This window comes from Bidens hawaiensis, unplaced genomic scaffold (assembly GCF_021521415.1).
Source record: "Bidens hawaiensis isolate Kalapana, Puna unplaced genomic scaffold, B.hawaiensis_p1.1 tig00016190_1, whole genome shotgun sequence".
Lineage (NCBI taxonomy): Eukaryota > Viridiplantae > Streptophyta > Magnoliopsida > Asterales > Asteraceae > Bidens > Bidens hawaiensis.
Window position 1 is genome coordinate 219,872 of NW_027492474.1, and position 10,698 is coordinate 230,569.

At 34.6% G+C, this 10,698-nt stretch overlaps 1 pseudogene across 1 annotated transcript; it reads left to right on the forward strand.

Annotated features, from left to right (window-relative positions):
* The first annotated feature begins 3,700 nt into the window (after window positions 1-3,700).
* Window positions 3,701-10,375, forward strand: LOC143550867 (ABC transporter B family member 15-like; annotated as a pseudogene). Its single transcript, XR_013138407.1, has 5 exons — window positions 3,701-4,081; window positions 4,783-4,961; window positions 7,282-7,742; window positions 7,837-8,377; window positions 8,473-10,375. The product of XR_013138407.1 is annotated as an ABC transporter B family member 15-like (transcript).
* The last annotated feature ends 323 nt before the right edge of the window (window positions 10,376-10,698 follow it).

Genomic DNA, 10,698 nt, shown 5'->3' on the forward strand with positions numbered 1-10,698 from the left:
AAAATACAAAAAGTATGTTCAACAAATATAAAGATATATTATACGGTAGAATAAATTACACAATACACAATATGAAAATAAAAAGTTGTTACAAAATTCATAAATCTCAAATAATTCTTTGTATACAATATTTGTAGTTTTATTTGTAACTTTACTTTTTATATCAAAACTAAGTAGTTTCATATTGTTTCTGTTTTTAACTCTAGATAATGTAACATATAACTGATAAGAAGTTAAATAAATTTTCTGTAAAACAAACCAACTATCTATATCGATTGACCTTAACTTTTATTGATTTTCATTGCAAAACAAAATTAAAGTGAAAATTTCATTTTTTAAAATTAATTATTTATCTAAAGGTGTATACATTTTTTAAGAATAAAAGTATGAGTTCTAATATATTTCGGGATATGATTTTGGCTTCAATAGCACGGTTATCATATGTATTTTCATATGTAGTTTAGTTTCATTGCATAGACCAATGGATAACAAACGTTTTCTAATTTCTTGAACGACCTCATTTTTTGGTGCAAGTACAACTCGTTCACTAAAGAAATCTATATTTTTAAAATCTCCAATAATAGAGGGATATATAAAGTCAAATTTGTCATCTGATTAACAGTGTGCTAATGTCTAACATTTGTATTCCAAAGATAAGAAGTTATCTTATCCACTTGAAAACCAAAACAGTGGTCTCGTGTTCATATTTTTGTGAATTTTTAAGATGATGAACTTAAAATAAATGATGAGTTTATTAGATAATAAAAAAAAGTTGTAAATGGTTACTTTTTAAACCAACCCATGACTGAAACTCATTTTAATCATAAACTATTTTGATCTGAACCATGTTTGATACTTTAACCAGTTAAAGAAACCCGCTCATTTAAATTAGCATAAACATTAAGAATACAACAATAGTGAATTTGTCTTTTAATTTTAAGGGTTTAAAAGAAAAAAAACTTGTAATTTAGTAAACAATCATACATATTTAATAAGGTAAAGTTTATTTAAATATTATATTTAAGTTAACCGTGCCTCTTCATCGAATAATATCATTTTTTATATAACCTTAATATTAATTAACTAATATATAATAGATTTAAAATCTTAATTTTTGCAATCATTATTCAAAATCAACGTGAATATTGGTTACTTATAAAAACCTAATATTAATAACTAATACAATATATTTATATAAAACAATATAACATATTTATGCTGGTATTTATTTTTTTAAATCATGAAAAAAATTATTAAAAAGAGAAAATGAAAGATTAAAAATAAAAAATGAAATACAAAACTATTAATAAGAAAGAGATTTGTATTTAATATGAGAAAGAGCAGGGAAAATTTTGTAAGAAACATTTTAGTGATGACATGTGACATTAGAAAGCTTTATTTATTATATAGTATAGATAAGTAAAAACTTCCATGTATACCATATTTGTGATTGTATTAGTAGGTATGCATTTTTTTAAATTAATGTGAAAATGAAATATCCTTGAAATGTAATGAGTAGCATGATTAAGTAACAAATAATAAATAATAAAAATAATAAATATTCCTATTAAGTTACATTATAACTAAGGTGTGAATCTTAATAAACTTTTATAAAATATTTTAATAATAAATGTTATCTATATTTTTTTTCAAATACTCCGTGATTAACTTTATTATCTTAAATATAACCATAAAAAATATTTATTATGTACTAACCAACAGGTAACACTAACATTACCTCAATTCGTTGTATTTTTTATTTAAATAAAATTAATAAGTTAATGTAATATTGAAATTATGTAAATAACCGATGAAAATGATATTCAAGATTTCAATATCCTAAAGGATTTTTGGAAAGCGAAAATAGTGGAATGAGTTTGAAAAAAATATTTTTGTTTAAAATTTTGAGTGCTTTTAATTAAGTAAGTTATCTTATAAGGCATATTAAATTAAATATATTTAGTATAAATCAAGTCATAGAATATATGTTTATGAAGTATTTTGGTCTAAGTTATAGAAGAAAATATTAAAAACTAAATATTGATCATCTTATTGTTAAAACCCATTTATACTCCACAAAAAAGTCATTTTAAAAAATTACAGATAGTTCATATATTAAATCGTTATACATATGTATTATAATAATATTCAACTTGAATGATTTAATGCTAAACACTAAGATATATATAATAGGTATTTTCCATGTTTGCAATATTTATACAAAATGTTTGTACAAAATAAAGAAAATACATATTTTCCTGAGTTCAAATGCATATAAAAAAAATTTTAAATCCAAATTTGAAACTAATTTTAAATAAAAATGTATGAACTGCTGATCGACTCCCAGTTAAGAAAAACAATTTTTAGTTTACTATACAAATCCAAATTCTTGAACAATAATGCACCTTTAATTTTTTAATTTGCAATTACCTGTGACTCTAAAATATTATTTAAACATGTCTACAAGTTCAATTTTAATATTTTCTTATTTTCTTATTTCACCACTATTATTAATGAATTAATTAATTAAGATTTACATGTAATAAAAATAAACTTGAAATCATATATTAAAATGACTTAAAAGATAAGGACTATATATTAAAGTTGATTGAAAAAATGTGAGTATTGCTATATGATTGACAAGTGGCAAAATTGGTAGTCTTTTATTAGAATAGATAGATAGATTACTCTAAATGATTCTTACAATTAACATGTTAATTTCATTTGTACGCTAACTTTCATCAGTTTGTGTATATATAACTATATATAAAATAAATTTAAAAATATTCGAGCCAACCCAACCTATCGGGCCTTTGCTCGTTGTTTGGCTAGTTAACAAACCGAACCGAACGGACGACTCGTTTACAATCGAGCGAAAAAAATTAGCAAGCATTTTCCGAGCAATTTCCGAGCAAACGAGTTTATGTGACCGGTGGCGAAGCTTGGTCGGAGATGTCGAGGGGGCCGGACGAAAATACACATTAAAAAGCCGTAACCGGAGGGGGCCGGGATCAAATTTTCGATTGAAAACGGGTAAATTTACACTACGTATAAAAATGTCAGACGAAAACCGGTAAATTTACATTAACGCGCGAAAAATCGGAGGGAGCCGGGGCCACCCCTAGCCCAACTATCATTCGCCAGTGTATGTGACTATCAGTTTGAACAGCCCTAGATAGAATCTTTGGACATTGAGTGCATTTTTATGCCGGGCATTTGAAAATTTTGTGTTGCGTGGCATTATTCGATGATAGTGGGGATTATTCCGAGAGATCTTCACTTGCGTGTTTTAAGTTGTTCATGAGACCGGCATATAGTAGATTTGATGCCCATAAGTCTTGAACGTCATTTTCTAATTAGTCAATTTATAAGTCAATACTTATTATTATGTCATTTTCTAGATGTCAATTTTGTTCTTATTTATTATCAGTTACTTATTGTAAGTTAGTGAAAAATCAAAACTTTGTTTTCATATGCTTATAAACACATAATTATCTATTCATTTATTTATTTTTATATATTTTGATGGAAAACCACACCTGAGTTACCATAGACTAACCACAGGTTTGCCATGCATTTTTGGTTCATCTAGAAACATTTGACACGAATATAAATATAAACAGTCCCAACGACTTTTCCTTTCATAATTCATAAACTCTTGTTTGTTGACAACCTCGTATATATTACTCTATTAGCATGAGTAAGTATAGGAAAGAGGCCGGCAATAATAACAGAAACGGATCATTCCGGTCACTTTTCATGCATGCTGACCGTACCGACATGTTCCTGATGACCGTGGGACTTTTCGGTGCCATCGGTGAAGGAATCGGGTTACCGGCAATGATGTTATATACTTGCACCATCATGAACAACATCGGAGACTCCTCTTCTTTATCATCATCCGATTTTTTCACCGACAAAATCAACCAGGTGATCAATCTTATATATAATTAAATACTGATACATGCATCAAGTTTAATTATATGATTATATATATCAGCTATGTTTTTAATTTCTTGTTCACAGAATGCAGTGAGCCTTTGTTACTTGGCTATTGTGATATGGGTCGTATGCTTTCTTGGTAAGTTTCTTTAATTTTTTTCTCCAAAAAATTCTAGTTGCATAAGTCGTTAGCACTGCCAAGTCGGTCAACTTTGAGTTATAGGGAGCGGACCTACCCTTCTGATACAAGGGTAGGCCGTCCCAGTGAAAATTTTTTAACACTATTAGAGTGTAAATAAATCCTGACCCCGACCAACCCATGTTATAAGTATGTATCACGGTAGTTAAGTTGTAAACTGAGGATATTTCCGACATGTGAGAATTTTCTGGGTTCATCACTGGAATTGCGGGTGCTCGGCCTAGGCGGGAAGTCAAGGACTAGTGGGTGATTACGTCGAGTACTTGCCTGCTAGACCGACTTTTACACCACAAAAAATTAAGGCATAAGTTATTTCCACACCATATAGCTTATTTTGACACCATATGCGCCTACACGGCTCGTATAGAGGCTATACGAGCCGTATAAGTGCAAAATTTTGTTCTTTTGTGTTGAATAGTGTCAGGTGTTTGAAGCATATACGGCTCGTATAGGGGCTATACGATCCGTATAGACTGGAAAAGCTGTCATCTGTACATTAGTTAGTCATGTAAGGGCTATACAACTCGTATAGCCACTATACGAACTGTATAGAGTAGTTAACACACCTTGAAAGTTGTGTTTGAATATAAGGAACCCAAAATTAATAATTTATAAATATGACGCAATGGAGTTTGTTGCAGAGGGGTATTGTTGGTCTAGAACAGCGCAAAGGCAGGCGTCAAGGATGAGGTCAGCATATCTGAAAGCTATTTTAAGGCAAGAAGTGGCCTATTTTGACATGCATGTTAGGAGCACCGTGGATGTTGTCAACAGTGTTTCGGGTGACAGCCTTATTATTCAAGAAGTCATCAGTGAAAAGGTAACTCTAACCCTACGATAACTGCCGTACGAAATACCACGTCGCACATAAATTACGCCCACGTGGAATGCTCTCTCTCCCCTTCTCATCTTAATATTTTTTATTTTAATACCTTTTTTTTATATAATTTCCCTTAAATGATCCCGGTAGGGTGTTTATGGTACAGTTTGAAATTATGAAACCGTACAAACCTGTCATTCGTTTTCCTATAAAGCTTTCGGTTGATTTGTTTCAAAATGTTCAAATATACGGTATATATTGAAAACCAACAGTATAAAACCGGTTTAGATAATGTTCAAAAATCGATACTAGCTAACGGTTTGACTTAAGATTTAATTTAAAATCATTAAAACCAAACCTTGAAGACCTTTTTTGGGGATCGGAAAATAATGAATACTCAAATTGGATCATGGATGGATGGTGGTTTGAAAAGAGAGGGGATGGATGAGCGTCTTATGTAATAAGACTGTCCGCATCAGTTTGGTGCAATTTGTTACACAAACAGCCTAGTTAGCATGCCACATCAGCTTTTCATTCATTCTTTCCACAAACACTTTTTACCTACAACACTAACATATTCATTCATTCCACAAACAACCTCGTATTTTTCACATCAACAACATTAGGGACCCACCAACCACCATTCTTCACCATCATTGGTGAAGGATGCTCAAGGATGGATGGCCTCTCACAATAGTTGTTTTTTCCATTATTCTCATAAATTTCCTCCACATAAGCCATGGATGGTCTTGATGTGGAAGGTCTAAGTTTTTTATAAACATATTAAATTGAAAAAAAAGTTTCATTTCATCCGGCTAAAGTAGGTCAAATAAAGAAAAAAAGAATAACAAGAATATTTCTAGTTTCGTAATCCCTGTTAACAAATATTTAATACTTATGTATATAATAAATGCATAAATTAGAAAGAATAAATAGTTTATTAATAAACATTATTTGTATTAAATTATAGTTAAAGAAAATAATCAAATTATACATGTCAAAATATATGGGTATTAATGATACCTTTTTTCTCTCAACTTGGCATTCAATTGCATTATCTCCAAGGGAAACGACCATATTATGATATTAGTTTTGTTTGAAGAGTCAATTTGCTGATGTGGGTATTATGAAATGCCAAAATGTGAAAAAAAAATGAAAACAAAATTAGAAAATAAGAAATTGTCGTATGAGTTTTTTTTATTAGAGACACATTTAATTATATGAATTGAATTAGAACATGATTATCATAACAAAGACAGAGATATGGAAATACATAGTGGGAACACAAAGAACACTTTTTAGTGTAACAGTGGCGGTTTGTGTGTGTATAAGTAGTGAGCCAATATGAGTAATTAGAATTTAGAAGAGACTAACCGTCACCGATTATAAATCCCTAGGTTTCATCATATGCGGCATTGTTGGCCAACATGTTTAAGTCATTTGTAGCATGATGTGTAGCTCCACTATCGTTGTAGGGTTGTTTTGCATGGTCATCATGTTGGATTGTGGTGTGGCTTTGGTGGTGGGGTTACGAACGAAAGGGAGGTACGGTTATGTGTGGCATTGATTTGTTGAAGAGGGGACAATTGGTGAGGGTATGTCCTTTGGTGTGACAACATTGCCATTTGCCAAGAAAGGGCCGGCTACCATCGGATGGGAAGCATAGGTCGTAGCAAGTCTTTGCCATGCCTTGAGAGAAGTCTTGAAATTAGTAACGATGGGTACAGTTGGGTGAGATAAACCGCCTAAAAGGGAACAGGCGCCGACCAATAGTGATTATAGCAGCAGGGGAAGAAATTTATGTGTTGGAAATAATATTTTGAATCGGAAGTTGTGATACTTTTATAGAATGAGATGTAAGGTAGCGGATTTGATAACTGAGCTAAAGGTTTCGGCATTGGCATGGTCAATGCCCAGTCGTTTATGGAATCCCTTGGCTACCATCACAACATTACTCCTTCAAACGCCTCCACCACCCTCTGCCACCTACAATTTATTTTCCATCCATCTTCTCATTAAAAATGAAAATAAAAAAAAACTTTTACCTACATCACCATTACACATGATCCTCTAAGCAAAATAAAAAAAACACAAAAAAAGAAACAAAATATATCTTCTTTTGCTTCATCTCCGTTTACATCTTTAACTTCATCGGCTTCTGATGTAACTTCATCAGCTTCTTCTCTTTCTTAAATATCACACGCATCCACTTTTATCCATGACTGGACTGATCTTACGGTCGTTCATCTTGCGGGAGCATTTTAAGAAATGGGTCGGTAAAGTGTCTAATATTAATTGTAGTTTTATATAAAAAATGCAGGTTCCGGCGTTCGTGATGAATATGGCAACTTTTGGTGGGGCTTACATTGTGTCACTTATGTTGCTATGGAGGCTAGCAATTGTTGGGCTACCATTTATTATAATTTTAGTTATACCCGGTTTGATTTACGGAAGGGTTCTTATGGACTTGTCAAGAAAGATCAAGAAGGAGTATAATAAAGCTGATACCGTGGCACAACAGGTGATTTCTTCGGTTAGGACGGTTTATTCTTTTGTGGGTGAAAACAAGACGTTAACAAAGTACTCTAGTACTCTGCAAGGTACCTTGAAGTTAGGTTTAAAGCAGGGCTTCGCTAAAGGACTAGCGATTGGTAGCAATAATGCCGTTGTTTATGTCGTGATGTCTTTATTGTGCTGGTATGGTGGTAGATTGGTGATGTACCATGGAGCTAGAGGAGGAACCGCGTATGTTGTAGCATCTTGTGTCACCCTTGGTGGATTGTAAGTTCCTTTTCATTTTCTCGTTATGGCATTTCGTCGAATTGGTTGCATGAGTACTTCATTTTTCTAAGAAAGCTTAATAATTCCAATGCAGGGCATTAGGTTTTGGATTGTCGCACTTGAAATATTTCTTCGATGCAATGGCTGTCAGCGAATGCATAAGGGAGGTGATTGCAAGAGTCCCAGAGATCGACTCGGACAATATGGAAGGGGGGATATTACAAGAAGTGTTTGGGGAGGTTGAATTCAAGAATGTAAAGTTTGCATACCCGTCGAGACAGGAATCAACAATATTCACAAACTTCAACTTAAAAGTTCCGGCAGGGAAGACAATGGCGTTAGTGGGTGGAAGTGGATCCGGTAAATCAACTGTCATTGCTTTGTTGATGAGGTCTTATGATCCTCATGGAGGTGAGATTTGTTTGGATGGAGTGAGGATTGATAAGCTTCAACTAAAATGGCTAAGATCGCAACTCGGTTTGGTGAGCCAGGAGCCTGCTCTATTTGCCACCACCATAAAAGAAAACATACTTTTCGGCAAGGAAGATGCCACCATGGAAGAAGTCATCGAAGCCGCAAAAGCATCGGACGCTCATAACTTCATTTCTCAGTTGCCTCACGCCTATGACACCCAGGTTTTAACGCATTATTCATTATTAATATAATTTATTTTAGTTTTAACACAATATTTATAATTTTAGTTTAAGCTTACTTTTGTTGTCAATAACAGGTTGGTGAAGGAGGAGTTCAAATGTCGGGTGGGCAAAAGCAAAGAATCGCAATCGCCCGTTCAATAATCAAGTCACCACGTATCCTTCTATTAGACGAGGCCACAAGTGCGCTTGACTTAAAATCTGAACAAGTTGTGCAGAAAGCTCTTGATCAAGTAGTTGTTGGTCGAACCACCATTGTCATAGCTCACCGTCTTTCCACAGTTAGAAATGTGGACGTGATATCCGTTGTCCAAAATGGCCAGGTGGTCGAGTCAGGCTCTCATGATGACCTCATTCAACTTGAAAACGGTTTCTACACATCACTCGTTCACATTCAAGAAGCAAATCAAGTTGAACCACCCGATTCTTACCCATCCGGACCATCATCCGTCTCATCCACATTTGATGTCCACAACACGAGCAACAATCGGCAGCCCATGGTTGACCAGTCCAACTCTGCAAACTCGGTTTAATTTGAGTGGAGGAGACAACTTTACCTCACAGGCAAACCAAAAACAAAATTTTCAAGTAACACCCTTTAAGAGGTATTTAGCAATGAATGTTCCTGAATGGAAGCAAGCATTGTATGGGAGTTTAAGCGCGGTTACAGTTGGTGCAATTCATCCCATGTATTCTTTTATAATGGGTTCCATGATATCCGTATATTTCTCAGATCACGACGAGATCAAGCGAAAAACAATGTTGTATACAAAAAATGTCACAAAAGGCCATGAAATCACAAAATGAAAGCAGCAAGCTCGCAGCCGAAGCGGCTTCCAATTTGCGCACCATCACTGCGTTTTCATCTCAAAACCGGATCCTGAAAATGCTTGAAGAGACCCAAAAGGCGCCAATGCGAGAAAGTATTCGACAAGCTTGGTATGCTGGATTTGGGCTCGGTTTTTCTCAAAGCCTTATGGCTTGTACTTGGGCTTTATCTTTTTGGTATGGTGGGAAATTGATTGGTGAAGGTCATCTTGTAGCTAAAAGGTTTTTCCTAACTTTTTTAGTATTAGTAAGCACTGGCAGAGTCATTGCAGAAGCTGGAACCATGACAAATGATCTAGCCAAAGGGTCCGATGCAGTGCAATCTGTGTTTACGGTGTTGGACCGCCACACTTTGATAGAACCCGAGGACCCCAATGGCAGCAAGCCCGATATTATTACAGGCGATGTAGAGATACGCGATGTTGACTTTGCGTACCCTGCTCGGCCTGATATCATGATCTTTAAAGGGTTCTCCATTAATATCGAAGCTCGAAAGTCAACTGCGATGGTCGGTCAAAGTGGATCTGGGAAGTCAACTATAATTGGGTTGATAGAGCGGTTTTATGACCCGATGAAAGGCGTTGTAAATTTGGATGGAACAAATATAAAGTCATACCATTTAAGAACTCTAAGGAAACTTATCGCGCTCGTGAGCCAAGAGCCGGCATTATTCGCGGGTACAATACGTGAAAATATAGTATACGGGGCATCCGATGAATTTAGTGAATCGGAGATTGTGCAGGCTGCAAAAGCTGCCAATGCACATGATTTTTTAACGGTTTTAAAAGACGGGTATGACACATGGTGTGGTGACCGAGGGGTGCAGCTTTCGGGGGGACAAAAACAGCGTGTTGCCATTGCATGCGCCATATTAAAAAACCCTGTGGTTTTGTTGCTAGATGAAGCGACTAGTGCACTAGATAGTCAGTCAGAGAAGTTAGTCCAAGAGGCACTAGAGCGAATGATGGTTGGGAGGACTACGTCGTGGTGGCACACCGGTTGAGTAGCATACAAAACTGTGACGTGATCGCGGTGTTGGAGAAAGGGAAGGTGGTTGAGAAAGGGAACCATGATTCGTTGATGGCGAAAGGATCGGCTGGAGCTTACTACTCCTTGGTTAGCCTTCAAAAGGCTGATCCAAGGGTGGACTAAGTTAACATTTTGTTTAAATAGACCATTTGGTAAAACAGAAATATATAACTACTGATTTCGACAATTTTCATGCCTTTATTGAAACCATAAACCTCAACTATTTCCTTTACTGGATTACCCCCCTTACATATTCAAACAACATAAGTCGTCGGCGCAATGATGGAAGGGTTATTTGTTCGTCAACAACGCAACTAATCCGGTCATCAAGGTTTTTAAGTAATCGCATGGCAAGATTGTCCAGTCGACGTCTATAGGTCTTTCGAGTAACAAAATATCTATCCACAGTTTCATATGCTATAGAAAATAATATAAAGGTATAAAAA